General features: G+C 43.4%; 1 long non-coding RNA gene across 2 annotated transcripts; it reads right to left on the reverse strand.

Moving 5' to 3' along the window:
• Positions 1–2,059: 2,059 nt before the first annotated feature.
• On the reverse strand, positions 2,060–16,257 carry LOC132393800 (uncharacterized). Of its 2 annotated transcripts, none has more exons than XR_009512085.1 (4): positions 15,103–16,257; positions 14,792–14,883; positions 4,173–4,265; positions 2,060–2,326 (listed from the first exon to the last, which is right to left on the reverse strand). It is a non-coding gene; the product is annotated as an uncharacterized LOC132393800 (long non-coding RNA). The 2 variants fall into 2 exon arrangements; XR_009512084.1 differs by having other exon boundaries at positions 14,792–14,928.
• Between the last annotated feature and the right edge of the window lie 10,794 nt (positions 16,258–27,051).

Consider the following 27,051-nt stretch of genomic DNA (forward strand, 5'->3'; position numbering starts at 1 on the left):
ACTTAGGAAAGTCTAAAATTAATTTTGAGTACGAAGACTAAGGCTTAGAATCCACAAGCGAAATACTGTGAATGATTATTGTAGCTCAAGAGAAATAAAATTGCGTTTGTACCTGACACTTAAGCTATGAGTGTAATGCTACATGACATAATTAAACCTATCTCATCTGATATGTTAGAAGTGGGTTCAATATTAAATGTAGTGAACTTAATACTCCAGAGGGTATAGGGCAAAGCAACTTCAAGGTAGAGTGCTCGAAGAATATATAAAATAAAAGACGATTTTTGGTAAATGCTCTGCGTTGCGGAACATAAGTAAAGATGAAAAAAAGAAACAAAGGTCAGAATATTTCAGAAATGTTTCAAGTCCTGGACGGTCCATGAGGAATTGAGAACCGGAAAAGTATAAATAAAAATGGATGCAATTCCGAATGGTGGGATTCTGATCACATATAATTTCCCCCAGAACTAACGATAACAAAGATCTTATAATTACTGAAAAAAGAAGGAATTCGAACTCGCTGCAGTTGTACGGAAATTCGAAAGTTTATACACATCCAGTTTTACACATCCAGTTTATACACATCCAGTTTATACACATCCAGTTTATACACATCCAGTTTATACACATCCAGTTTTACACATCCAGTTTATACACATCCAGTTACGGAAGTTTATACACATCCAGTTTTGTATCAGAGGGATAAACCATTTGATCCAGCCAACTTTATTGCCGGATCATGTATGAAATACAGAGGACTATTTTTACATATAGGCTTGGATAAGCTGGCTGTGTGCTTTTGAAACAGTGTTTACTCAGAAATTTGAGGCATTCTAAATAGTGAAATGCATTGGCAAAAGGTGAAAATCAAGTAAGTTACAAATGTTGGCAATTCGTAAAGAAATATAACATGCCGAATCTTGTTGGGTTTTGCAGCTCTGATGGAAACATATTTTCACATTTGACAAGTTAAGCAGTTATTTGTCAAAAGTTCTTCGTTTATGAATTTGGAGCCAGTTCTAAAATATAAGTTGATTGTCTGTGATAGGTCAGAAACACAAGAAACCAGAATACATTTTCCTGTGTGCTTAGTCAGAAAGTTTCTTACTATCATTTCGCTACAATTTCCCTCAACAATTTCAGTGATATAAAACTGGCCCATTTCTCGTTGTTTTCGTTCTGGTAATGGCTATGCAGGTGAAATGAAATGTGCTGCAATACTTCAAATATCGATTAATATTCTGTGACCTTCAATATGTTATTTTCCTTTTTATAAATATAACGAGAATTTCGGTAGAATGGATAGGAATGGCAGATTACCATCGGCGAGAATGATAGAAAGAGTGCGTAGAATTGCTGATGGAAATAGATTGGTATATTGGTATATTCGATACAGCAAATTATTTATTGCAAGAGTTAACATTGGTTAATAAATAGATTGGATTTTTATAGCATCCTTAACGCATTCTCCTGAACATTAAAATAAGTCATGATAAATACTAGTTCACATTCTATATTATAAAGAATCTTTCCTTTCTGTTGCTGCATTACTATTGTTAGTAACGATTGTTAGTAACATTTTGGCTGATTGAGAAACATTCTTCCATGCTGAATTTCGCAGAGACAATACCATTGCACTTAAGAAACGCAGTTAAGTGCTTCCTTTCTTAACCCATCCCTTATTTATTGATTGATTGATTGATTGAACGAATGATTGATTGATTTGTTTATTAATTTATTATTTTCCCCCTTTTTCTTTTCTCTCTCTCTTTTCTATCTCTGCTCCTCTCACACTCTCTCCTTCCCTGCTTTCCGTCTCCTTCTGGTGCACCACCCTCCCCCTTTCTTGCTCCCGAAGCCTCCCGTCCCATAATCCTTTCCCTTCTCCAGGTGTGTATCCTTTTTGCCAAGCAATTTTCGAGCTCTTTGCTTCATCCCTCCCCCTCTTGTCTTCCCCTATCATTTCGGATCTCCCCCTCCCCTCCCACTTTCAAATCTCTTACTAAATCTTCTTTCAGTTTGTTCTGCCGAAGGGTCTCGGCCCAAAACGTCGACTGTACTTCTTCCTATAGACGTTGCCTGGCCTGCTGCTTTCCACCAGCTTTTTGTGTGTGTTGCTTCAATTTCCAGCACCTGCAGATTTCTTCTTGTAAGTGCTTCCCTTATCTTTTTGCGAATCAAAATTTTGCCTGTAATTCTACGACACAGCAGAACATTGGAGTAATACTTATGCAGCCGAATTGCAATTGGAATTCTGTTTCATTCATGACTTTCCGTTGACAGCTCTCTCCTATTCCAAACCAGAGTCTGATGTTCTACAGCATTCCTGTACAAGTATCCATAAGATTAAAAATAATCAAATTAGGAGTGAGGAATAATTTTTTTTCACCGTGACTTAGCTGACCGGCGAATGCTTTCGTTTTCCGTGCAGGTCCATGAAGCCATCGACAGTATGTTGTACTGGCAACCTCTTGCCATTTTTTCCACGGACATGTAAAAGATTCTCATGCCACCCAACAGACGAAGTCGAAAACTTGCTCAGACTCATACAGGTAAAAATCCCATTGGATTCCTACCTGCAATTCTAACAAAATTAGACTGCAGAGCGAAATGTCACCTTACTGTCAAGAATATCTGGAGACAACCTCAGAGAGTCACTTTCCTTATAGAGGCATTCATATTCACTCCGTCAGTATATCTCTGTCTTGTAACTGAGGGAGCGATAAGGAAAAGTTGCATACATTGAGTAATGAATGTTCCGTTATCACGTCAAAGACTTTGTCTCTATCTGTGCTTAAAGCTGGTTGTTTGTATGTTTTTTGTAAGGTATGAGGGAAGTCCGAGGGTAAATTTCGTTGATCTACTTTTTTCATATTGCCAGATGTGTACTTAATTCATCTGAAAAGGCAAAGTTTAATGGCATAGTGTTGGGTAGCAGTCGACCCAAGTACTCTAAGAGACGTCGAACTTTTACGTTGCCTTTAGCAGTGTCATGGACTTGGAAATCGCTGAGGGGAAGAAATCGGTTTTAAAATGCGAGAGGGGATTTATAAAGTATGCCAACTAATCGATCATAAAGAAAGCAGAAAATATAACTAAAAAGCAATTAGGAAGACTTAAATGAGCAGAAGAATGACCTTCGCAAGTAATATTACAGAAAATTCCTATGAATAATATGCTTATTAGAAGTGTATGCATTGCCAGTGAAGTGGATGATGCACAGAACGACAAAGAAATTATTGATATTTTGTCCAGCATTCACTAAGGAGAAATGTGTGGGTTTGATGAGATTAGGGACTAGCATGCTAACATTCTATAGTAATTCAATATCAAGAAATAAAACCTGTCGGAAGCATTGAAAAACAAAATGATATAAAATATAAGGACGCGGGTACTGTGAGATTTGCCTCCGGAATAGAAGCAGGGAGCGGGGTTGCAGAGGGGCGAGTGCTAAGACAGAGCTCACTGAATCTTCTTCGTAGCATAGGCTCAGTCCCAGTGAAATAGGGAATTGACTGGTCCTATTGATTTTACTGTCAATATCGGCATTTATTTCAAATATAGACCGATGATTCTTACATTATTTGTAGATCTATTACTACACAGATCTCAATTCCAATTTGGAAAATGTTGAACCTTAGGATTATTCGGGCTGTTACTTTTAGATTACTTTTCTTCTTTAGAAGATAATTGTTCAATGTAAGTCAATAGATGTTTTATGCATTGCCAATTGATTTTTGCGGTCGGCCTGTCTAGAACAATAGCCAAGTGGGATTTTACATGATTTGGTAAATAAGAACAGATGGAAATTTGGGTGGAGGAATGCTGGATAGAGTTTCCTAAAGCAATGTTTGGTGTGATGCAGTTTGGGAATTGCAATATGAAGGAACATATTAAAAGGCAGAACATATGTGTACTGCGGAATATTGGCTGATACGTTGACAAGACAGGAACATAACCACTGTCCGCCTGAGTATAGGCAGAGACTGAAGACTGCAGCACCAGTAGTGAGCACTAAGAAGAAGTGAAGCAGAGAGTATTACAAGACTGCTTTAAAATCATTGGACTGGACAGTGTTCAGGGAGTCATCTTCTATCCTGGATAAATATGCCACAGTTGTCACCGACTGAATTAAATCCTGTGTGGAACAGTGTGTGCCCACGAAATCTTACTTTACATTCCCAAACTCAAAGCGGTGGAGGAACTGGAAGTTTCGAAGTCTTCTGAGGGGTAGACCTGTGCCATTTAAATCTGGTGTTCCAGACCTGTAAAAGGAAAACAAGTATAACTTGTGGAGGGCTCTTTCAAAAGCCAAAAAAAAACAACTGTGGAACATGTTGCAGGCAACGTCCGATACACATCAGCGTTTGCTGGCCATTATTTCCTACATTGCAAAACCCAACGTCATGAATTGCAGTGACGCTTCACATCTAGGAAGCTCAACGTCTTTTATGGTCCCATTGAAAGTAATAACACAACCACGCTATGAGGGTCCCGACAGGTCATCTGACCCTGTGATCTCTGTCACTGAGACAGATGTCAAGTTGTCTTTCAAGAGTGTAAACCGTTGCCACGGAGCAGAGCCGATGGAGTACTTGGAAATGCTCTAAACAACGAAACCAACCGATTGGCGAGAGGACACAAAGACTTTTTCAATCTCTTCACTAGTACAGTCGAAAGTTTTGACCTGCTCCAAAAGGGCAACAAATTATACTAGTGTTCATGAAGATCGATGCGTGCTGCCCCGACGATAATGGCCCGGCATCGCTCATGTATACGGAGTTGAAATGCTTTGAGAGTTTGGTCATGGTTAAAATCAACATTGTCACAAGAAGAATCCAGCCCTACTAGATCTTGCCTATCGCCGCAATAGGTCTGCAGCAGACACAATCTCAATGACTCTGCCTCGACACAGCCTTGAATCACCTGGGCAATGCAAATATCCATGTCAGCACGCTCTTTGTTGAATATTGTTCAGCAGTTAGCACGATAAATCCTACCCGGTGATGAAAGGTGTATAGAATCTAGGCCTATCTACTTCCCTCTGCAACTGGACCTTCGACTTCATAACCGAAAGGTCACAATCTGTACAGATTGAAAATGGCATCTATTCCTCATTGACTGCAACACTGGCTGGCCCTCCACAGGAATGTGCGCTTAGCACATTGCTCAATTCTCTCTACTCCCATAACTGTGTGGCTAAGCATAGCTCACACAGCATACAATTTTTTTCTCATGATACAAACCATTTTAGGCTGAATTTCAGATGGTGACTAAAGGGCGAACAGCTGCGAGATATACCAGAAAATTGAATAGTACCCCGGGAACAACCTTGCACTCGACGTCAGCAAGACCACAAAGATGAATGTGGACTTCTGGAAGGGTAAGACAAGGCAACACCAGTCAATCCTCATGGCCTAACCAGAAGTAAAGAAGGTGAAGACTTTCAAATTCCTCGGTGTCATTATCTCTCAGGACCTAACCTGAACGCGAGATATTGATGCAGCAATAAAGAAGCGAGGCAGCGGCTATATTTTATTCGGAGTTTGAAGTGATTTTCGATTAGCTCAAGTAACACGAGAGGGCACAGTTTTAAGGTGCTTGGAAGTATGCCAGGGTAACTTTTTTTTACACAGAGAGTGGTCAGTGCGTGGAATGGGCTGTCGGTGACTGTGGTGGAGGCAGATGCGATAGGTTTTTTTAAGAGATTACTGGATGGGTTCATGGAGCTTTGAAAAATTGAGGGCTATATGTAACCCCAGGTAAGTATGTGCTTAGCACATCATTGTAGGGCGAAGGGCTTGTATTGTGCCGTAGGTTTTCTATGTTTCCATGCGTCTATATTTTTAAGGCACACAAAAATGCTGTAGGAACTCAGCAGGTCAGGCAGCAACTATAGTCAAACATACAGTATCATTTTCGGACAGAGACACTTCAGCAGTTCTGGACAAAATAAAGTTGAGGAGTAGATTTAAAAGCTGTACCAATGTACAGCTCTTGCCGTCGCGTTGCCGGTCGAAGTGGTTTGCAGAGGAGGTTTAGTTAGACTGTAACAAACATAGAACATGGGAATTTACAGCACGTGGCACGTCCTCGGCCAACATGTAATGTAACCTACTCTAAAACTGCTTAGAATTTCCCTCCCGCATTGCCCTTTGTTTCTCTAAGCTCCGTGCACCTTTCTAGGAGGCTCTTATAAGGCACTATAGCATCCGCTTCCACCAGCGCCGCCGGCAGTGCATTTTATGCATCTACCACTCTCTGTGTGACAAACTTACACACGACATCCCCTTGGGTCCTATTTCCAAGCACCTTAAAACGATGTCACCTTGTGATAGCCATTGCAATGCAGGGGGAAGAAAAAGCCTCTGGCTGTCCACACGATCACTCTCCGTCGTCCTCTTATATACCTCTATCAGGTCACTTCTCATCCTCCTTCGCTCCCTGGAGAAAAGGTACAGTACACTCAACCTATCTCAAAGGTTTGCCTTGCAATTCAGGCAACGACCTCCTAAATCTACGCTGCACTCTGTCTATAGTATCCACATCCTTCCAGTAGTGAGGTGACCAGGAGTGAACAGAATACTCTTAGAAGGGTCTGACCAAGGTCTCATATCGATGTAAAATTACCTTACGGCTATTGAACTCAATCCCACAGTTGATGAAAACCAACACACCATACGCCTTTTTAACAACACTGTCAACCTGCGCAGCATCTTTGAGTGTCCTATCGACACGGAACCCAAGATCTCTGATTTACCGCAATGAAAAGAGTTTTACCATTTATAGTATATTCTGTCTTCAAATTGGATCTATCAAAATGAATTACTTCACACTTACCTGGGTTAAAGTCCATCTGACACTTCTTAGCCCAGTTCTGCTCCCTATTAATTTCCCACTGAAAACTCTGACAACCCTCCTGACTATGTAGAAAGTACCCTATGCTTGTGTCCTCAGCAAAGATACTAACCCACCCTTACGCTTCTTCATCGAGGTCATTGATAAAAATCACAAAGAGGAGGGGTCCCAGAACAGATCCCTGCGGAACACCACTGTTCGTCGAACTTCATGCAGAAAACAAACCATCTACAATCACCCTTTGCCTTCTGTGGCAAGCCAATTCTGGTTACACAAAACAAGGTCCTTGGATCCCATTCCTCCTTACGTTCTGAAGGAGTCTTGCATGAGTAACCTTAGCAAATGATTTATTGAAATCGATATACGTTACTTCCACTGCTCAACCTTCATATGTGTGTTTTGTTACATCTTCAAAGAATTCAATCAGACTCGTAACGCACGACCTGCCCTTGACAAAGTGATGCTGACTATAACAAATCAGATTATGTCTCTCCAAATGTTCATAACTCTTGCCTCTTAGTATCTTCTCCAACAACATGCCCACCACTGCAACCAGACCTACTATATTTTCACTATTAAGTGTCTCCTCTACCTCCTCTGACACCATGAACACGTTTCCACTATCGCACCTAATTAGTCCTATTTTATCCGGCTCATCTTCTTCGTCTTCACATATTTGTAGAATGTATTCGGATGTTCCTTAATCCTGCTCACCAAAGCCTTCTAATGGCCCATTATGGCTCTCCTAATTCCAGTCTACAGCTCCTTCCAAACAAACTTGTAATTTTCTAAAGCTCTAACAGTAGCTATTTTTGAAACTTTTTTAAGCTTTTCTTTCCTTGTTAACTACATTTTGTAGATACATTGTACACCATGGTTCTTTAATCCTCCCATCGTTTCCCTCCCTCAATGGAACATACCTACTCAGAACTCCATGCCAAGTTCCTGCCTAATAGCTTCGTATCTCCTCCTGTCCCAGTTAAATGTTTTCCCAAATTGTTTGCTCCTATCCTTCTTCAGCGCTATGGTGAAGGAGATAGAACTGTGGTCATTACCTTCAAAATGCTCTCTCACCGAGCTCTGTCACCTGACCAAATTTATTTCCTAATGCCAGATTAAGTACAGCCTCGCCTTTGGTTGGCTTGTCTACATATTGCGTCATGAAATCTTCCGGAACACAGCTAATAAACTCCACTCCATCTAAACCCCTTGCGATAAGGAGATGCCAGTCAATATCAGGAAATTTAAATTCTCCCATCACAACAACCGTAATATTATTGAATCGTTCCAGAATCTGCTTCTCCATCTTCTCCTTGATAACTCTGTTACATTGTAGAGTCTATAAAAGCAGCCGGTAGATATTGCCCCTTTCCTATTTCTGACACTAGATCCGTAGACCACTTCTGTATGACTTTTTCCTTTTCTGCAGCCGTGATTTACAATGCCACGCCCCCATTTCTTTTGCCTCCCTCTCTGCTTATTTTGAAACATCGAAAGCCCGGAGGGTTCACCAAGCATTCCTGCTCCTGAGAAATCCAAGTGGCTGTAATAGCCACAACGTCACAGTTACACGTATTGAGCCACACTCTAAGTTCATCCTCTTTTTATAATTGTATTACGGAAAAAAATGCGTTTGGACAAACGTGTTATTTTAATAGCGTATCTGAAAATGAAAGAACTCCGGATTGATGCATACATTTTACGAAAACCTCAGACAATGGATTAAGAAAGGTATGACGTACCCCCGATCCCCGCCACGTAGAAATTTCAAATACACACATGTGGGGCATAACAATAAGGAAAGATTATGGAGATTTTCAGCCAGATTTGCGGGGCATGATAAAGCAAAAGGTGCCTGGATAGGGCTGCTATCCAGAAGAAGCATCATTTAGTACTTACACAAACTCATTCATTTATGCCGCCTCTTAAAGCCATTTCAGAGCAGAAATTAAAAATGTCATTAAACGTCAATTTGCCCTTATTGCTAAAGTCTTAAACATTTTAATATCTCCTTGGAGCACCAATCAGTCAAGTGCATAGCACTAGTGTGTCTATTGCTGAACAAAAATGGACAAACTTAAATCCCCAAAAAATGTGAATATCAGATGGTATAAACGTCTCCACGAATAAGTGTGCTATCAATACTCATTTTTCCAGTGTAATATATAAACCTGTCATAATAATTCAGGACATGTAGCGAGTGTTTTCATATGAATAAAGCATATGATACAAACATGTTTCATGATATATGTAAAGTGATCTCAGCACCAGCTTTGCTTGTAACAAGGATTCTACAGTACATCTTTGTAAAAGTGTTGCCTTTTCTGAAAAGTAAACGAAGACCGGCGTAAGTTCAACAAGTTCTATGCAATATTTTTGGAGCGATATAATTAAGTATGAAATGTTAAGACGATCACCTCTCGTCAAAAGTTAAACTGAACTTATACTGAAAGAGTGACCGGAGAGTTTTGCAACGGACTTCACCGGCCAAGTGAAAGTGAATAACATTCGTGTTTTCGATGTTGGCTGCCAGTGGCTGTAAAGAATTAAATAAGAACGATAAGTAAAGACTGAAAGGAACATTATTTTGAGCGCTGACTTAAATTGACAATTAACAGGAATTATCAATTAAAAGATGATGTTTAGCGTATTGAAGATAGACCTTTTGTAAAAACTACTGAAGTTATGCTTTCAGCAACGAGGTAAATGGATAAAAATAGCGAAATGTGGTGCAGGGAACCTTAGTTTGATAATCTTCGTACTTTCTTTATGGAAATGCGCTTTCCATGAGGTCTACAAATGTAGACCGGCAGGTAAAAATCATAAAGCAAAGTTGTTGAAAGAAGCGGACTTTACTTGGATGCGTAAGCAGATCTCAAATACTACATTTTGTTTGGAGCACAGCTAGGAATTCTAACGATGTGTAGGTCACGTTGTGGAATGCTTTTAATTATGATATCGTTCGTGATCAGCTGCGGAAGGAGAAGCTTCGGTGTAGATCAGGGTGGAATGAATTGGAAATTGTGACCACCATTGAAAACCACGAAATTTACAAAAACGCTGGCATGCGCAGTTTCACGAAGTTTTCTGCAATTTCCCACTCCGCTCTCTGCAAGGTAATAATGCTGCTTCTTGCGGTAAATGATGCGTTGTTCCGCCTTTGATCTCAGTTCAGATAGTCGGACTGACTTACTGAGAATACACTTTTTCCTCTGTTGTTAGTCGTGGGTTACCAAAGGAAGTGGAAAGGAAAAAATTTCATTGATTAAGATAAGAAGGTATTGAAAGCATGGGATAAATCAAACAACGCCCTCCACCACGACTCTCTAAACCCCATGAGCCGATTTGTATCACTGCGCCCCTCAAAGCAATGTTGAAGAAAATCTCTGCTTTCCGTAAATTCAGAAAATGCTCCCTAAACCTGGTTGGTCAGTCTATTAGCATATTCTATGTAAACTGGCCCTAGCACCAACCTAATGATCATATCACTATACGCCGCATAGTGCCTTACAGCACTCTGTTGCTTTCAGCCAAAGCATATCTTTCTGTTATCATTCTACCTTTTTCGCATTCACTTCATGACGGTAAGTGGCACATTATCGAAAATCATCTAAAGTTCACAGCCCAAATTTGTTGAGTGTGAGACCTAGTTCCGCCCGAGGGTGAAAAGTGTTTATCTAATTCACGTTATCCGCTTAATAAGCAGCTGTGCATGTTTTTAATTACATAAATATTCTTTAAACATCTCGGTAAGCGAATAAGCGCTCTATCTGCCAATTTCCCTCCTACTCATATCCATTTATGGCCCCGAACACTCCTTCCCGGTGACGCAAAACTTTATCAGCAAGTGTGTTGCGGTCGACTGCTACATCCAGTGATCTGCTGCAGCAATGGGGCCACTGGAGTGACTTGATTATTTTTTCCCACAATTTGACAAGTGTGGCAAGTTCGGCAGAACGTCGCACAGCTTTTCTGATACCAGGCCTATAGAAGTGTTTATACACCTTGTTCAAAATCTTCTTCACACCAAGATGGCCACCCAAGGGCGTATATGCGCCAAAGTTAATGTCTCATTCCTATAGACTTTAGGAACTACTACCCGGTGAACAACTGCCCACTCCTCACTTGCCGGAACCTCAGGTGGTCTCCACATCCTCATTAACACTCCATTAATGAAATAATACCCTACAGGTACTTTCTCGATGTTACTATCTGGAAGACGGTTCTCTCTCAAGGTAGCAATTTCAGGATCTCTACTCTGCTCCGCTTTAATCTCCTTCCTTGACAGAGACAAGTCATTATGATCAGACTTACTACTAGGATCTTGGTCAAACTAGGAAGGAAGGAAGGTAATTTCCTGATAAATCATCAAAATTTAAATCAGTATTTGAGCTGTCATGGGTATCAGACCCATGCTGCGCAGAACCATCTGCTTTGGCAGACTGTTTGGCCAGAGCTCTGGTTTCTGTACAGGAGGGATACGCGTTAGAATACGTCTTTGGATTATCAGTGAGTGACTTAGTTGTCAGCTGCACTGCAGAAGGAACTTACCCACCTGCTATGTCATTCCCTAACAATAAAGAAACACCATCCACTGGTAAAGTGGGTCGTAGTCCAATGTCAACAGGTCCTGAGTCTAACCCTGACTGTACAGCTACTTTGTGCAGAGGTACAGACATAAGGTTACCCTCAATACCTCCTATGAGATTTACTTCACTAGTGTCAGTCTCATCACTAAACTCTAGAACACTATCTAACATAAGTGACTGAGAAGCCCCAGTATCCCGAATAATTTTTACTGGTGCTTGAGTAGACCATTCCTTCACGTGAACAAATCACTCTGACGTAAAAGGATCGAATCCCATCCCAACTCTGTCAGATCATGACAGAGCCTCCTTTGTTTGCCCCGAAGCCTGCGCATTTATGTGTCTTTTGAAAGTGTTGCGCACAGGCATCTGGAACTGCCTTCTTTCCTCTTTTCTTCAAACGGATACAGTTAGCCATCACATGGCCAGGTTTCCTACAATGGTGACAAATAGGACCAAGATGTTTTTCCTTCACTGGTTTCCCTTCATCCTTACTTTTATCACTAGCTTCTGATCTTATTTCTGGTTTCCCCGACTACCCATACTACTCCGTTGGAAAGTTTTAATTGAAGTTACTTACGGTTGTGGGTTAAACCATACTCATCTGCTAATTCAATTCAAGTCAAGTCAAGTCAAATCAAGTTTATTGTAATTTCGACCATAAGCTGCTAGTACAGTACACAGTAAAAACGAAGCAACGTTTCTGCAGGGCCCTGCTGCTACATGAAACAACAACAACAACAAAAACTAGACTAGACTATGTGAGACAGCACAAGGCTACACTGGGCTGCGTAAAACAACATAAAAACTGCACTAGAGTACAGACTTGCACAGGACTACACAAAGTGCAGAAAACAGTACAGGGCAGTACAATAATTAATAAACAAGACAATAGGCAAAGAGGACAAATTACAATATAATCATAAATGATGTAGATGTCAGACTAGACTCTGAGTATTTAGCAGACAATTGCAACGTGGCAGTATCCTTTTCATCCAAATATGCGTTTATATTACCAGGGACGCAACTTTTAAATTTCTCAATCAAAACCAACTCTTTCAAGTTGTCAAAATCACCTTCCACATTTTTGGATGTGCACCATCTCTCAAAACATATAGATTTGTCATAGGCAAATTCCACGTAAGGCTGGTTCACAGATTTCTTCAGATTTCTAAATCTTTGGCTCTAAGCTCATAAGTCTTAAGTATAACCTGCTTCACAACATCATAATTAACTGCCTGTTCAAAGGATAAAGCCGAATAAACTTGTTGTCCTTTACCCTTAATTACACTTTTACATAAGGATTGGCCATCTATCTTTTGGCCACTTGGAACTCTGAGCAACTTTTTCAAAATACTGCAAGTAGTTATCTATCTCTGTCTCATTAAATGGAGGAACCAATTTAACTTTCAATCTAGCAATAACCGGTTTCCTAGAACCAGAGACCTGATTCTCGGACCTCATCTGCTGCATCTGTAACTCAAACTGCCTCTGTTTCTTATCTTCTTCCCTCTGTTTATCTGCATTTCGTGCGTCAAACTGCCTCCGTCTTCCTTTATCCTCTAACCTCATTTGTTCCAGTCGTAACTGGATCTCCTCTTTACTGAACGGAAACTTCTCTAACACCTTCTTATCAAAGTCCCCCTTACATACATAGTACTCAGCGATTTTCCTCTGAATCACGGGCTTTGACCTAGTTGGCTTTATCTCCATAAGCTCCAGCTGCCTATCAATTTCCAGCACCTCATCCTTTTTCGCTTTTGCTAATACCTCAGGAGTTGGCAGTGACAGAAACTCCCCAATGTCCATTACTGTTGATATTCATTCACAAACCAATCAAACAAAAGGAATATGGTATTTCCTCCTTCACAAGCAGATCGTTAATGAAACAATCAATAAGCTCTAAATTTGTTCAAAATCTTCACGAGCCCCAGTTTTTGTCACGCCACCAGCCGCGATAGATATGAAATTGAGTCGGATTTTTATAAATAAACAACATTATTTATTAACCCCACTCAAAAAAATCGAAAAGTAAACAAATTACTAACTTAAACGGAAGTTAATAGTGTTATGCGTCTATAGTTTTACAGTCGAACTGCAAGATAATTCTTAACCGAGCTTATTCATGCACAGTTTTAAAGTGGTAGTTTAAAAAGTCCAAGTGATTTATGAAATAGTCTAGAGGAGAGACTTCCCGATCCAGCTTTGGATCGATGCCTGTAGAAAGCCGAAACTACTGACGCAGATCCCAGCCGCCAAATGCCTTTTTCGAATCCCGAAGAATAAGATTTCTCAAAGTAATTGACCTTTCGCCGGAGGTGGTCAACACACACCAGAGAACTTGCAGGGGTTAACAAAAAGAGCGTGCCACACTTCACGTCATCACTTCGATACACGCGGAACGCCGTTGATTCCTACCAAATCTTTGGGTTCGCACGAAACTGGTATTTCTTCACTCTCGTTCTCCTACGATTACGTAATCACCGAATGTGACTCCGAACAACACAACCACGCAACAAATTATTGTCTCACTTTCATACCAGCGGGAACATGCCGTCATGTGACATTACATCAACTCACTATCATGAGACAATTACATCACTACATCATGCTTGCGGGACATGTCACACACCAGTAAAGCTAAGATAATTAATTCAAATAGTAGACGCATTGAGAAAGATGTAAGCATGAACGCTGGACTAGATTAGTGCAGAACATTAAGCATTTCATAACGTTGCAAAAGAGCTAGTAGACCATCAAAAACAAAAACAACAGAATATTATAAATATATAAAACAATGGCATGAAATACTTTCGCTATACCCGTATTAACGGAATCTTTTGGCATATTATCCCTGTCCGAAATCATTGTGGAAAATTTACAAATGGAATATAAGAACAGAAATGACGAATTAAATTACGCAGGACAGAAGGAGGTAGAGGAATGGCAGACATACAAAAATAAACAACAATCTGCCTAAAGTTCAAGCCATATTTTCATTAAAGAATACAGGTTTGACCAATTGCACACATCGCGCGAGCACATTAAATTCTGATGAGAAATACATTCCACTAAAAGTAATCAAAAGCACAAATCAGATGTAACCCTCAGGCTCGCCCAGCTCATGTTCGTCTAGGGAAACAGCCTTCGACCCCGCCAAAATGGGTAATCGCCTTTGCGTGGATGCTATGTAATATACCCCCAGATAAAAAGCCACAACGCAAAATATCAGACAGTACAGCATACGCAATTAAATGATTGAATTTTATTAATCTTAATATGAATATAGCGATAGTAATGAAAATAATACAGGGGACATGTCAAGTTAAAGTCACGTTAGAACTCACTCCTTTTACTACCATCGCTCCGCTCTGAGCATCGCCAAACTTCGGACCCTCAGATCCCCGTCCAGACCGTCCCGTAGTCTACCAGCTCTCTCCTGTTACGATCCAGCAAAAATGAATATAGAACTGAGACAGGCTTTCTTATAAAAGAAAATAAGCCATTTATTAAACACTGCTAAAACAAAACCCAAAAGTAAACAGACGATCAACTTAACCGGAAGTGGACTGCTATGCGGCAACCCAAACAGTTCTTAAAGCGAGAAATGCGAATTCAGTCATTTAAAGTAGTATTGCAAAGATCCAAAATTATTTACAGTTAGGAGAGATTTTCCTTGAAGTAATAAATTCTCTGTCGTGACGTTACTGCTGATCCTTGCTGAAGTCTGCCTTGCCTGAAGGATTTACGATGCAGGAAAATGAAATAGCTTAAAGGCACTGACCTTTCCTTAGCAAAACCCTGCATTCACCTCTTTCTGCTCTTTTAGCAGCAGCTACCATGGATTGCAGGTTACTAATTCCTTCCGAAAGAGGATCAAATAAGGTCGACCCTGTTTTACCGCCGACAACAGCAACTTTCCTCAATTCTTTGGCTTCCCGAACTTCGATAAATCTTCACTCTCCGACTGGACTTTAACTGGCAGTGATTTTCAGAACGGCCGGCACAACAATTCTTACAGTAGAAATTAAGACCCCAATTTTAAAACGAAACAGCGTCATAAAATCAAATATGTAGAACGGAGTCACTGACGAATTAAACCATGAACTGACCTCCGTCACTGGAAGGCTTTCTCCTTTTATATCCTGTTGAAAAAGAACCATCACATGACCTCTCATTGGCCGGAACATTGCATCACTCCACCAGCACAAGACCATTACAACATGCCCAGCACAGCCTCAATTACATCATGATCATGTGACAGTCACAGGATATCCATGGGTACGTAACACCTCCCTCCAAAAAAAAAATTGGCAATGAACAAAATTTTAACAATTAACTATTTACAAAAGAAATAATACGAATGTATAAAATTTACAACAAACACAGTACTTTCATACAGCACCTTACAAATTATTACACAGGAGTGTTACACATAAAAATATCACACCAGAAAAATTACATTGTACAGTCAACATCGAGATAGACAATCAGCAATCACATTATCTTTACCTTTAACATGAGTTATCAAAATATTGTACTCCTGTAACATTATACTTTTGTTGCTAAATTGGAGTTTAATGTATTTCCTTAACCATTTCCCTTAACCAAGCCCAGATCTACACCAGAACTAAGGTGAGTCACAGTAGCATTTCCAAATTCACTTTTAGCTAGGTTAATAGTTAAGTCAGGTTTTGAAAGCCTTTCAAATCGTATCTCCACTGCAGTAATACGTGCTTCCCAACTATCATTTCCTGTAACTACATTGCCACTATAGGCACCTTCAACATCTACAAAATGTGAAGCTACAGTGGATCTCATAGGGATGTCTGGAAATAAATCCTTATATTTAAAAATCAGTTGCTTTATCTGCTGCATATGCTCTGGCTGAATATGTATGCTAATTTCTCATCAATATTTTCCAGAATGCTTGAGTTTGGTAATTTGACAGAAACAATGTTGGGGTTAGGATGAGTTTCAGATAACTGGCAGTGATTTTGTGAACTGCCGGCACAGTATTCTTACAGTACAATTCTTAAAGTAGAAATTAAAACTCCACTTTTAAAACGAAACTGCGTCGTAAAATCAAATACGCAGCAGAACTGAGTCACTGACGAATTAAACCACGAACTGACCTGCATCACAGGGAGGGTTTCTCCTTTTATATCCTGTTTAAAAAAATAAACCATCACATGACCTCTCCCTGGCCGGAAAATTACATCACTCCACCATCACAAGACCATTACATCATGCCCAGCAGAGCCTCAATTACATCATGATCATGTGACAGTCACTGGATACCCACGGGTATGTAACTCTCCCTCTTCACCTCCCCTCGACAAAAGACCGCGAAAAAAAACGTCTTTCCAGACTGACAAGACACAGCAACAATCTCTTATTGGCTAACATGTATCCTGTTACCTCCAGCCATAACCCAAATATTGCTGCTACAGGGAAATCGTTACCTCAACAGTGTACATTGCAAAGAAACCATTACAATAACAGTAAAAACTTACTGCGCGGTACACTCTCCCCCCACCAAATTTAGTCATCTCCTCATGACGTTAAGATAATTCGGTAACCCTTCCTGCAAGACACAAAATCCAATCTAAGTAAAAAAGTCAGTGACATAGCTCCCCAAAACAGTAGAGATCACGCTATGTTCCCCAGGCGCTACAAAGACAAAACTATCTGGTAGTCTCCTAATTCTCTGAGACCTCCATACCTCTTCACATACCTCCTCAGATGCTGCTGGGGATACTTCGGGTCCACTTGGCGAGCCCTCCCTCGATCTATCACGCATTCCCGTCTGCAACTCGGAGCCCTCTATCCCGTGTTCAGGCACCACTTCCTCTCCTTCAGGTTCCTGCTGTCACCCAGGGGGACCACAGATAGCAACTCCCCACCCCCCACCCCTCGACCTCACCTGACTCAGTGGGAGAACGGCCAGGAGTCTCTTCCTCAATCAATGGGGAAATAGCAAAAGGCTGCATATGCCGCACATCCTGATCATCCTTCTGCGAATCAGTATCTCTCTCACGGATGGGGCGCAGCCAAGCTTCTCCCGCTGTCGGCCTGCCGTCCCCCGCGTTTACACAGAGTCCTCTTACTAGGTGTAGGCTCCAATTCGAGCTCTGGGTCTACCTGCAACTCTTGACCCAGGGGCAACATGAGGTTCCGAAGGAGAACCTAGACAGGTCCATTGACCTTCTCTGGGTTCATCCGAAAACTGGTAGGTTTAGCACCTGACTCTCCACCACATAGGGTGTGCTGCCGACTTGTGTTCTCACGTAGCCCCAAATTCCTTGTGAGGACTCGGTCTCCCGGCAGGAGATGGGAGAACCTCACTTTCCGATCATACCTCCACTTATTTCCTCAATGCTGCTTGGCGGCGGAAACCTCAGCCAATCCAGAAGCCCTTTTCAGCTGTCTCATCTTATCAGACATATACTTCAGATAAGGCTTCGGTGATAAGTCATCCCCGTCAGTCCCAAAACAAAGGTCAATGGGCAACCTCGCCTCGCGCCCAGACATCAGATAATATGGCATTTACCCAGTAGCTTCATTTCACCTACAGTTATATGAGTGAACTAGATGCCCAATATATTGTCTACACCTGCTCTTCTTGCGGATCTCCAGGGTTCCAAGCATTTCCCGCAAGGTCCGATTAATCCTCTCAGTTTGCGGATCGCCCTGCAGGTGATAGGACGTGGTCCTCGATTTCTCAACTCCAAGCATGCCCAACAACTCATATATGAGTCTGCTCTCGAAGACCCGTCCTTGCTCACTAGCTGCCTGGTAAGGCCATAATAAAGGAAATAATTCTCCCATAACACTTTTGCCACTGTAGTCGGTCTTAGTCCTTGGTAGGAAAAGCGTGAGCATATCGAATGTATTCGTCCGTGACATTCGTCATGTTGCTGGCATCGGGTTCTGTGGACAGGAAACTCATACACACCATGTCAAAGGGCCCTGCACTCTGCAAGTGGGACTAAGGAGCTGCCCGCGTAGGCAGTGTCTTCCACCGTATGTCGCGAAAGCACGACTTGCAATACAGTTAAAACTCCGAATTCATTCGGGCCAGTAAAACCGGTCTCTGAGCAATCCATAGGTCTTTTCCACCCGCAAATGTCCAGAATCGTCATGAAGTGACCTAAACGCAATCCTCCGATACTTCTCAGGAAGAACCAGCTGGCAATGCCGAGTTCAGATTCGGGGGTCACATGACCCGGTATAAGATCTGGTCATTCAACTCCAACCGAGGCCGTTCTTTCAGTAATGGAGGCACCGAAGGGTGTTTGGTCTTCTGCGCCTGAGCCATGTCTCCCTTTCCAACCGCGGACCAAATAGTGCCAATGCCCGGATTATCTCGCTGAACAGCTGCCACTTCCCCAGAAATCAATTCTGGCAGCTGATGTGTCCTCAGTGCAGTCAGGGTACATTAAACTTGGGGTATGGGGTCATCAGAAGCCTGTAAGTTATCCACTGCTCGATCCTGCCTCTCCTTTTCCACTGCCTTCACGGTGATGGCAAAGTGACACATGGCCTTCACCCCAGGGGCAATAACGCTCTCTGACTCCTCGTGCATGTCCAGTCCCTCAGTCACCCTTCGGGACAAAGCATCCACATCAATGTTCCAGCTCCCCCAGCCGGTATTTCAAAGTGAAATCATAGGCGGAGCACGCTACCAGCCACTGATGGCCTGTGGCATCCAGTTTCGCCGAGGTTAGGTTATAAGTTAGGGGGTTGCTGTCCGTCCCCACCTCAAACTTGGCGCCGTAGAGATAGTCACTTAGCTTATCCACCACCTCCCTTTTCAACGCCAGGAATTCCAAATTCCAAATTGTGCGTGGGAATGTTTCCCTCGGAGGGCGACAAACTCCGGCTGACAAACGCAGCAGGCATCAACCTGGTGCCCTGATCCTTATACAGGAAGCCCCCTAAACCCTCCCAGTTGGCATCTGTCTGTAGTACATACGGCAATCGAGGGGTCCGGAAAAGCCAGTACCGGCTCCTGGGTCTACAGCCCCTTCAGCGACTGAAAAGCCTCCTCACATTTTAAATCCCACCTCTGACCAAAGCGCTCCGACGGTTTAGATATTCTCCACCGTCCAGTCCTTTTCTCCTCCTCCCTTTCTTCCACAAGGGAGGGTAACCATACTGACTCTGATTCAAGGGGTGACTCACTTTGGCGTAGCCCTTTATGAATCTCCAGTAGTAACCACAGAACCCAAGGAACGAGAGCAGAGAGCTCACAGTCTATGGCCTTGGTCAGGTGGTCACCGCTTCTATCTTAGCCGGGTCCGTAGCTACTTCAGACCGTGAGATTATGTGTCCGACATAGCTAGCAGGCGTTTTGCTGAGCTGCTACATGTTCAGGGAAAGGCTTAACCCTTCAGCTTTCAGGCGGCCGAGCACATTCAGTAGCCTCGCTTCATGTTCTTCCAAGGTGGATCCAAATACTATGAGATCATCCCAAGACACCAACACCTCAAGGAAGGTCATATCCCCCACAGTCTTATCTATGACCCGCTGGAAGTTTGCCGGTGCTCCCGATGTGCCCTTCCGATCTGGACGAATGCCGTCTTCACTTCGTCGACCTCATTCATTGGGATCTGCAGATATCCACTCCTCAATTCCAGCACAATTAAACCACTCTGCACCACTCAGACAGGCTAGTGCTCCTTCGACCTTCGGGAACGTATACTGGTCAGGAACTATGCGCCTGTTCAGAGACCTATAGCCCGCATACATGCGTACCTTCCCGTTCTTCCTCCGTACAACTACTATTGGGGAGGCATAAGGGCTTTGGGACTTGGTGATGAACCCAACTTCCTTCAGATTACACAAATGCTGCCGCACATCGTCCACGGCTGCAGGGCCAGTCGCCAAGACCTCTCTCTAAACAGGGTGCCCTCGGTCACCCGTTAGTGTGCCAAGTGCTCTTGGAACAATCCACATCAAATTCGCCAAAGGAAAATACACCTTCCAACCTCCTTTTCCTATCCAGCGCCAACGGGGAGTCGACTCAGAGGTCAAATTTCCCCCCTTTTCTAACAGTTTCTCCCCGCTTTGCCTCACGGGGGTGCTCGACATTGCCGTCACCGGGAACAAATGCACCAGGGGCATCCCCCAGTTGAAGGCCGCCTCCCTCTTCGTAGAGTTCCTGACGTTCACTGCCATCCTGCTCGCCTGTACAGCCGAGGGCTTCAGCAATTCGGGCCTTACCAGTAGCCCAGAGGGAAAATCACGACTCCCACTCGTGGTATTCCGGAGTGACTAGAAAGAGGGCTTCGCCATCAAGCACTCCTGGAAATTTGGGGGTCCCCATCACTCTCGCTAATTCCCCTGGCCGTACCTCAATTGGCTTCCACTGGGTGAACCACACAGTCTCTCGTTTAAATTCGGTATCTGGCCCAATGCTGCCACGCACCCTCAAAAGCAGCTCGAAACACTGGGTGCACAGACAATGGCCCCAAAAAGCTCTCACCCGCCTTCTCCTTGCAGGCCCAAATGAGCCTCCTCTCAAGAGGGGTGCTGCACCCCACCAGATTTGAAACGCCGTCCGTCTCAACAGGGTCCGGTCAAACCACAACCAATGTAATAAGAATCTCAGGCACTCCCACATCGGCCTCTGAGAACTCCAGTTTCACTGACAAATAGCCGTCGTCTGGATAATTACCAGCACTGATACCCCAGATCTCCAGTGCACTGAATGGTGCCAAAGGTGAATGTTTCATACACCGTTTGTAAACCGAACGGTACAGTAAGGTGACCTGCGACCCGGTGTTGAGTATGGATTTAGCGTATATTCTCTCTTTCAGTAGCGACACGCTGGAACATGGTCCCACTAAGCCTTCAAGAATAGGGTCTTTTGCTTTCGGAAGTTCCTGGTACATTGCTGGGAAAGTGTTCCACCAGAGACACTAGGCTCTTCCCTCACTGGGTCTCCTCTAAGTTTCTGGACACCACTTCCTACTTAGATACGCGGGGACTCGCTCTCCGTGGGGCTTCCCGCCGCCCACGTTCCCGCCGGAAGTGTCTCTCTTCCCCACAGTTATAGCAAACGCTACCGGCTGACCCTGTTCTCGCGGAACCCCGGCAACTCACAGCCCTCTGCATAGTCCGTCACCTTGTGGGGGGGATTCTCTAAAAGTCCTGTCATACGGAGGTTCCACACCCGCTGTTAACCCCCAGGACATCTCAGTTCTCAACTCTGCCACCATGTCCGTAACCATTTCCCGGGTCCGGCTGGTCCCGGTCACTTGAACACAAGGAGCTACTACCGAGGACTGTACCCAGCTGACCGAGTACTCTCGCGCCCCCAACACGTTCTCCTCCTCCCTAAACTCTTAGATCAGCTGAACGAATGAGAGAGGGGGCGCGTTTTACAGGACTGCCGGAGACCCCAAGCAATCATGTTCAGGGCAAGGCCGCCCTTGCTATCTGGTCCATCATTAACTTATCCACTTCAGCCGGCTGACTGAACACCCCCCCCCCCCCCCCCACGGTCATGCAAACAATTTACCTGTCTCTCTAGCTGAAAAAGGTACGCAGAAAGCTTCTCCCCCTACTCCCCAGGCATGTTTTGAATCTCCTCCATGAGCTTCAGTGGGCTCCCTGTCGTACCAAAAGCGCTCTCCAATGCGTCTAAATAATCGGCAAGGGGAGCAGAGGGTTGGTTAACTGTTACTGCTCTTACAACATCTCTTGCTAACCCCCTCAAGCTTTCAACTGTTCTCTGTCGCTTTTCGTCACTAGAGCGCTTCCACTCATCTAACAACCCAGAGGTCTGCCTTACCCAAGTCTCATACTCCTCTTCCCACTCGCAGGTGGGCGTTATTCCAGAGAAAATTCCCAGCTTCCTCTGTTTGTGCACCGGGCCACTTATTCGCCTGGGAAATAAGGGCTGATGCCAACTCAGAACCCTCACTTTTCACTGGGGGACGGGGACTAATTAAACTTGCCAAATCCGACCACTATTTCCCCTCACTCCTCAGAAACGAAAGCGCCCTGTCTCTGAAATCTCCGTCTCCCAGCTACGGGCAACACAGCTCTTGACCCAGCCTGCTGGACTCCATTCTCCTCCTTCCTAACAGCATAGACAGTCCATGGCCCTGCCTCATCTGGGGCACCGATAAACGCCGGCAGACCCACAGCGGTTACGTCACCGCTGCTCCGAATTAAAACAAGGTCTGAGCCCTCCATTTTATCAAACTTTCGCGCTACGATTTGAACTTTGCCATAAGCTTTAACCACACTCAAAAATCGAATTAACAGTTCATCCGGGGCTACGAATATCCACCCCACTCAACACACATGCATTAATTACCGGCAACCCCAAGAAGGCACACCACTGCTGCACCTCAGCAGCATCCATTCCAGCACAGATGTAGGCAGGGCATTCAAACAGCATCCTACGGATGCAATCCATGACGTAGTCCCCACAATTGTAACACACAGGCCCGCGCAGCTCGTGTTCGTCTAGGTTAACAGCCTTCAGTCCCGCCAAAGTAGGTAATCGCGTTTGTGGATGCTGTGTAATGTAGCCTTACTTACAAACCCACAACGCAAAATATCAGACAGTACAGCATATGCAATTAAATGATTGAACTTTATGAAAATTAATGTGGATATAGGATTAGTAATGAAAATATAAAAAGGGCCCAAGTCAAGTCAAAGTCAAAGTCACATTGGAGCTCACCCAATAGTCCTTCTTCCACGATCTGCCCCTCCGAGTGTCACCGACCTTCAGACCCTCAAACCCCAGTCCACACCATCCGGTGGCATACCAGTTCTCTCCGCACGCGTCTTCCCTCATCATCTCTCCTCGACAAAAGACGGCAAAAAACAGCTTCCCAAACCTGCAAGACTCAGCAACAATCTCTTATTGGCTAACATGCATCCTCTTATCTCCAGCCATAACCAAAACATTGTTGCTACAGGGAAACCGTTAACTCAGCAATGAACATTACAAAGAAGCCAACACATTAGCAGTGAAAACTTCCAGCGCGTTACAGAGAAAAAGGCTTCTCTGTATAGAAGACGAAGTTAACTAATGAAAGAGAATGTAATACGGTTGTAAGGAAAGATAAGTCAATGATTGGTTACAAATGAGACAGATCATAAAGACCGATTACAAAGAGTTAAATTACAACAGAGGAAAAATTCCAAACAGCGAGGAATACAGGTCTGAAGGTTCTGTATTTAAATGTGTGTAGCTTTTGGTATCGGGTGGATGAACTCGTGGCACAATTGCAAATTGGTCGGCGTGATGTTTTAGGCATCTCTAAGTCGTGGCTGAAGGAAAGCCACTGTTGGGAGCTTTGCAACAAAAGAGATACTTTGTATCGAAAGGACAGACAGGAAGTCAAAACCGCTGATGTTTGTTGCTAAGAGGTGGAATTACATCTTGAGAAAGAGGAAACATCGAGTCAGAGCACGCTGAATAGTTGTGGGTGGAGTTCAGAAACTTCAAGTGTAAATAAGAAACAAACACACAAAAATAAAACAGACATGCTAATCCTATATATAGGCCTCTAGATGATGGCCAAGCTGATATATTGAGAACTTAATGACCTAATAGCAGTAAAATTCATGGAAGCAGCTCTGCTCCCTGAGCAGACTAGATGTTGAAGAGGACGTTAGGAGAATAAAGGGAGACTTGGATAGGCTGGGTGAGTGGGCAGATACTTGGCAGATGTCGTTCAATGTGAATAAATGTGAAGTTATCCACTTTGGAAGCAGGAACAAGAGGGCAGAGTATTGTCTGAACAGTGTAGAGTTAGGTAAGGGAGAAATGCAAAGAGACCTAGGAGTCCTAGTTCACCAGTCAATGAAGGTGAATGAGCAAGTGCAACAGGCAGTGAAAAGGGCAAATGGAATGTTGGCCTTTGTTACAAGGAGAATTGAATACAAGAACAAGGATGTCCTTTTGCATTTGTACAGGGCCCTGGTGAGACCACACCTGGAATATTGTGTACAGTTTTGGTCTCCAGGTTTAAGGAAGGACATTCTGGCAGTTGAGGAAGTGCAGCGTAGATTCACTAGGTTGATTCCTGGGATGGCAGGGCTGTCTTATGCAGAGAGATTGGAGAGATTGGGCTTGTACACGCTGGAATTGCGGAGATTGAGAGGGGATCTGATTGAAACGTTTAAGATAATTAAAGGATTTGATAGGATTGAGGCAGGAAATATGTTCCAGATGTTGGGAGAGTCCAGTACCAGAGGGCATGGATTGAGAATAAGAGGTCAGTTATTTAAAACAGAGTTGAGGAAGAACTTCTTCTCCCAGAGAGTTGTGGAGGTGTGGAATGCACTGCCTCGGAAGACGGTGGAGGCCAATTCTCTGGATGCTTTCAAGAAGGAGCTAGATAGATATCTGATGGATAGGGGAATCAAGGGATATGGGGACAAGGCAGGGACTGGGTATTGATAGTGGATGATCAGCCATGATCTCAGAATGGCGGTGCAGACTCGAGGGGCCGAATGGTCTACTTCTGCACCTATTGTCTATTGTCTATTGTCTATTGACAAAGAAGCATCGAAGCCCTGCTTCAGAGTTTGAGATATGTTCGCAGAACCAGAGATCTTCACAGATCTTCTCTGTGGCAACAGAGGATCGGGTAGCTAATCCAAAAAAAAAATATCAGAAGTACATAAATAAGATCAACTACTTAAAGTATAAAAGCATGAGATAGAGGAGAAGGATTAAGTCGTTCTGTTCATCGATTTCTCCGGCATTCCAGCATGGCTACTCCAAGATCCCTGCCAACCCCATTCACACGCCTTCTCGCCATATCCTTTGATACCCTGACCGATCAGGAAACTATCAACTTCCGTGTTAAATATACCCAAGGGAATAGCCTCCATCGCAGTCTGTGGCAGCGCATTCCACAGTTCTCTACTCTCTGGTCAAAAGAAAGTTCTCTTTACTTCTGATATAAACATTTGCACCTCAGCTTTAAGGCTGTGCCCTCTATTTCAGGATGCCCACAGCATCCTCTGCATATCCAGCTATCTCGTCATTTCAGCATTTGTTAGGTTAGAAACATAGAAAGCATACAGCACAATACAGGCTTTTCGGCCCAAGAAGCTGTGCCGAACATGTCCCTATCTTAGAACTACCTAGGCTTTACCTATAGCACTCTATTTTTATAAGGTCTAAGCATTCATCCAGGAGTCTCTTAAAAGACCCAATCGTTTCCGCTCCCGGCATTGCCACCGGCAGCCCTTTCCACGCACTCATCACTGCCTGCGTAAAAAAACTTACTCGTGAAATCTCTTCTGTACCTGCTTCCAAACACATTAAAACTATGTCTTCTCCAGCTAGCCGTTGCAGCCCTGCGGAAAAGCCTCTGACTATCCACACAATCAAAGCCTCTCACTATATTGTGCACCATTATCAGGTCATCTCTCATCCTCCGTCGCTCCAAGGAGAAAAGGCCAAGTTCACACAATCTATTCTCATAAGGCATCCTCCCCATTCCAGGCAACATCCCCTTAAGTCTCCTCTGCCCCCTTTCTATGATTTCCACGTCCCTCCTGTAGTGAGGCGACGAGAATTGAGCACAGTACTCCAAGAAGGGTCCTATATAGCTGCTACATTACTTCTCGGCTCTTAACCTCAACTAATATACTGTATGCCTTCTTAACCACAGGTTGAAATGAGATTGTCCCACATTCTTATAACTTCGACTCAGTACAGGCCCAAACTGTCAAAACGCTCCTCATATGTTAGTCCCTTATTTCCCAGAAACGTCCTAGTTAACGTCTTCTGGACCCTCTCCAAAGACAAAATATCCTTACTAAGAAATGAGGCCCAAAATTGCTGACATTGTTCCATGTATGGCCTGACAATGCCTTATAAATCCTCGGCATTATATTTTATGTTGTATTCGCCTTCAAATAGTTGCCAACATTGAATGTGCCTACATTATTACAAATCCAAGCCGTAAAGTAGCCTTCCGGCAGTCTTTGCAGAGGACTCCACAGCGCTCTGCTCCTTTGACGTTTGACTATTTACGTATTTCAGTAATAGTCCGCACTATTTTTCCTTTTGACAAAATGCATTATCGTAAATTTCCAAACACTCTGTTCCATCTGCCACTTCTTTGTTTATTAATCCTATTTGCATATGTCATGTCGTAATCTAATTACTATCTACCCCTCCACCTATCTTCGTATCATCCGCTAGCTTTGTTAGAAAGCCATCAATTCCATTATCAAAATCATTCACAAACATTGTGAAAAGTAGCTGTGCCAATGCAGATTTCTCAGGAAGATCAGTATTCACTGGCAACCAACGAAAAAATGCCACTTTTACTCCCACTTGATGGCTTCTGGCTAGCAGCACTCCTCTATGCATGCAATTATCCTTTCTGTGAAGCCATGCGTTTCATCTTGTTAATCAGCCTCATATGTTGCACCTCATATGACTTCTCAAAGTTCTAGTAAATTATATTGACTGCCTCTTGTTTCTCAACTTTGTTTGCAACATTCCTCGAATAACTCTAAGAGATTAGTCGGGGACGACTTCCCTTTACGTGTTGCATGCGGACTTTGACTTATTTTATCATTAGTCTCCAGGCACCCCGAGCCAGAACCT

The sequence above is a fragment of the Hypanus sabinus genome, chromosome 5 (assembly GCF_030144855.1).
Source record: "Hypanus sabinus isolate sHypSab1 chromosome 5, sHypSab1.hap1, whole genome shotgun sequence".
Lineage (NCBI taxonomy): Eukaryota > Metazoa > Chordata > Chondrichthyes > Myliobatiformes > Dasyatidae > Hypanus > Hypanus sabinus.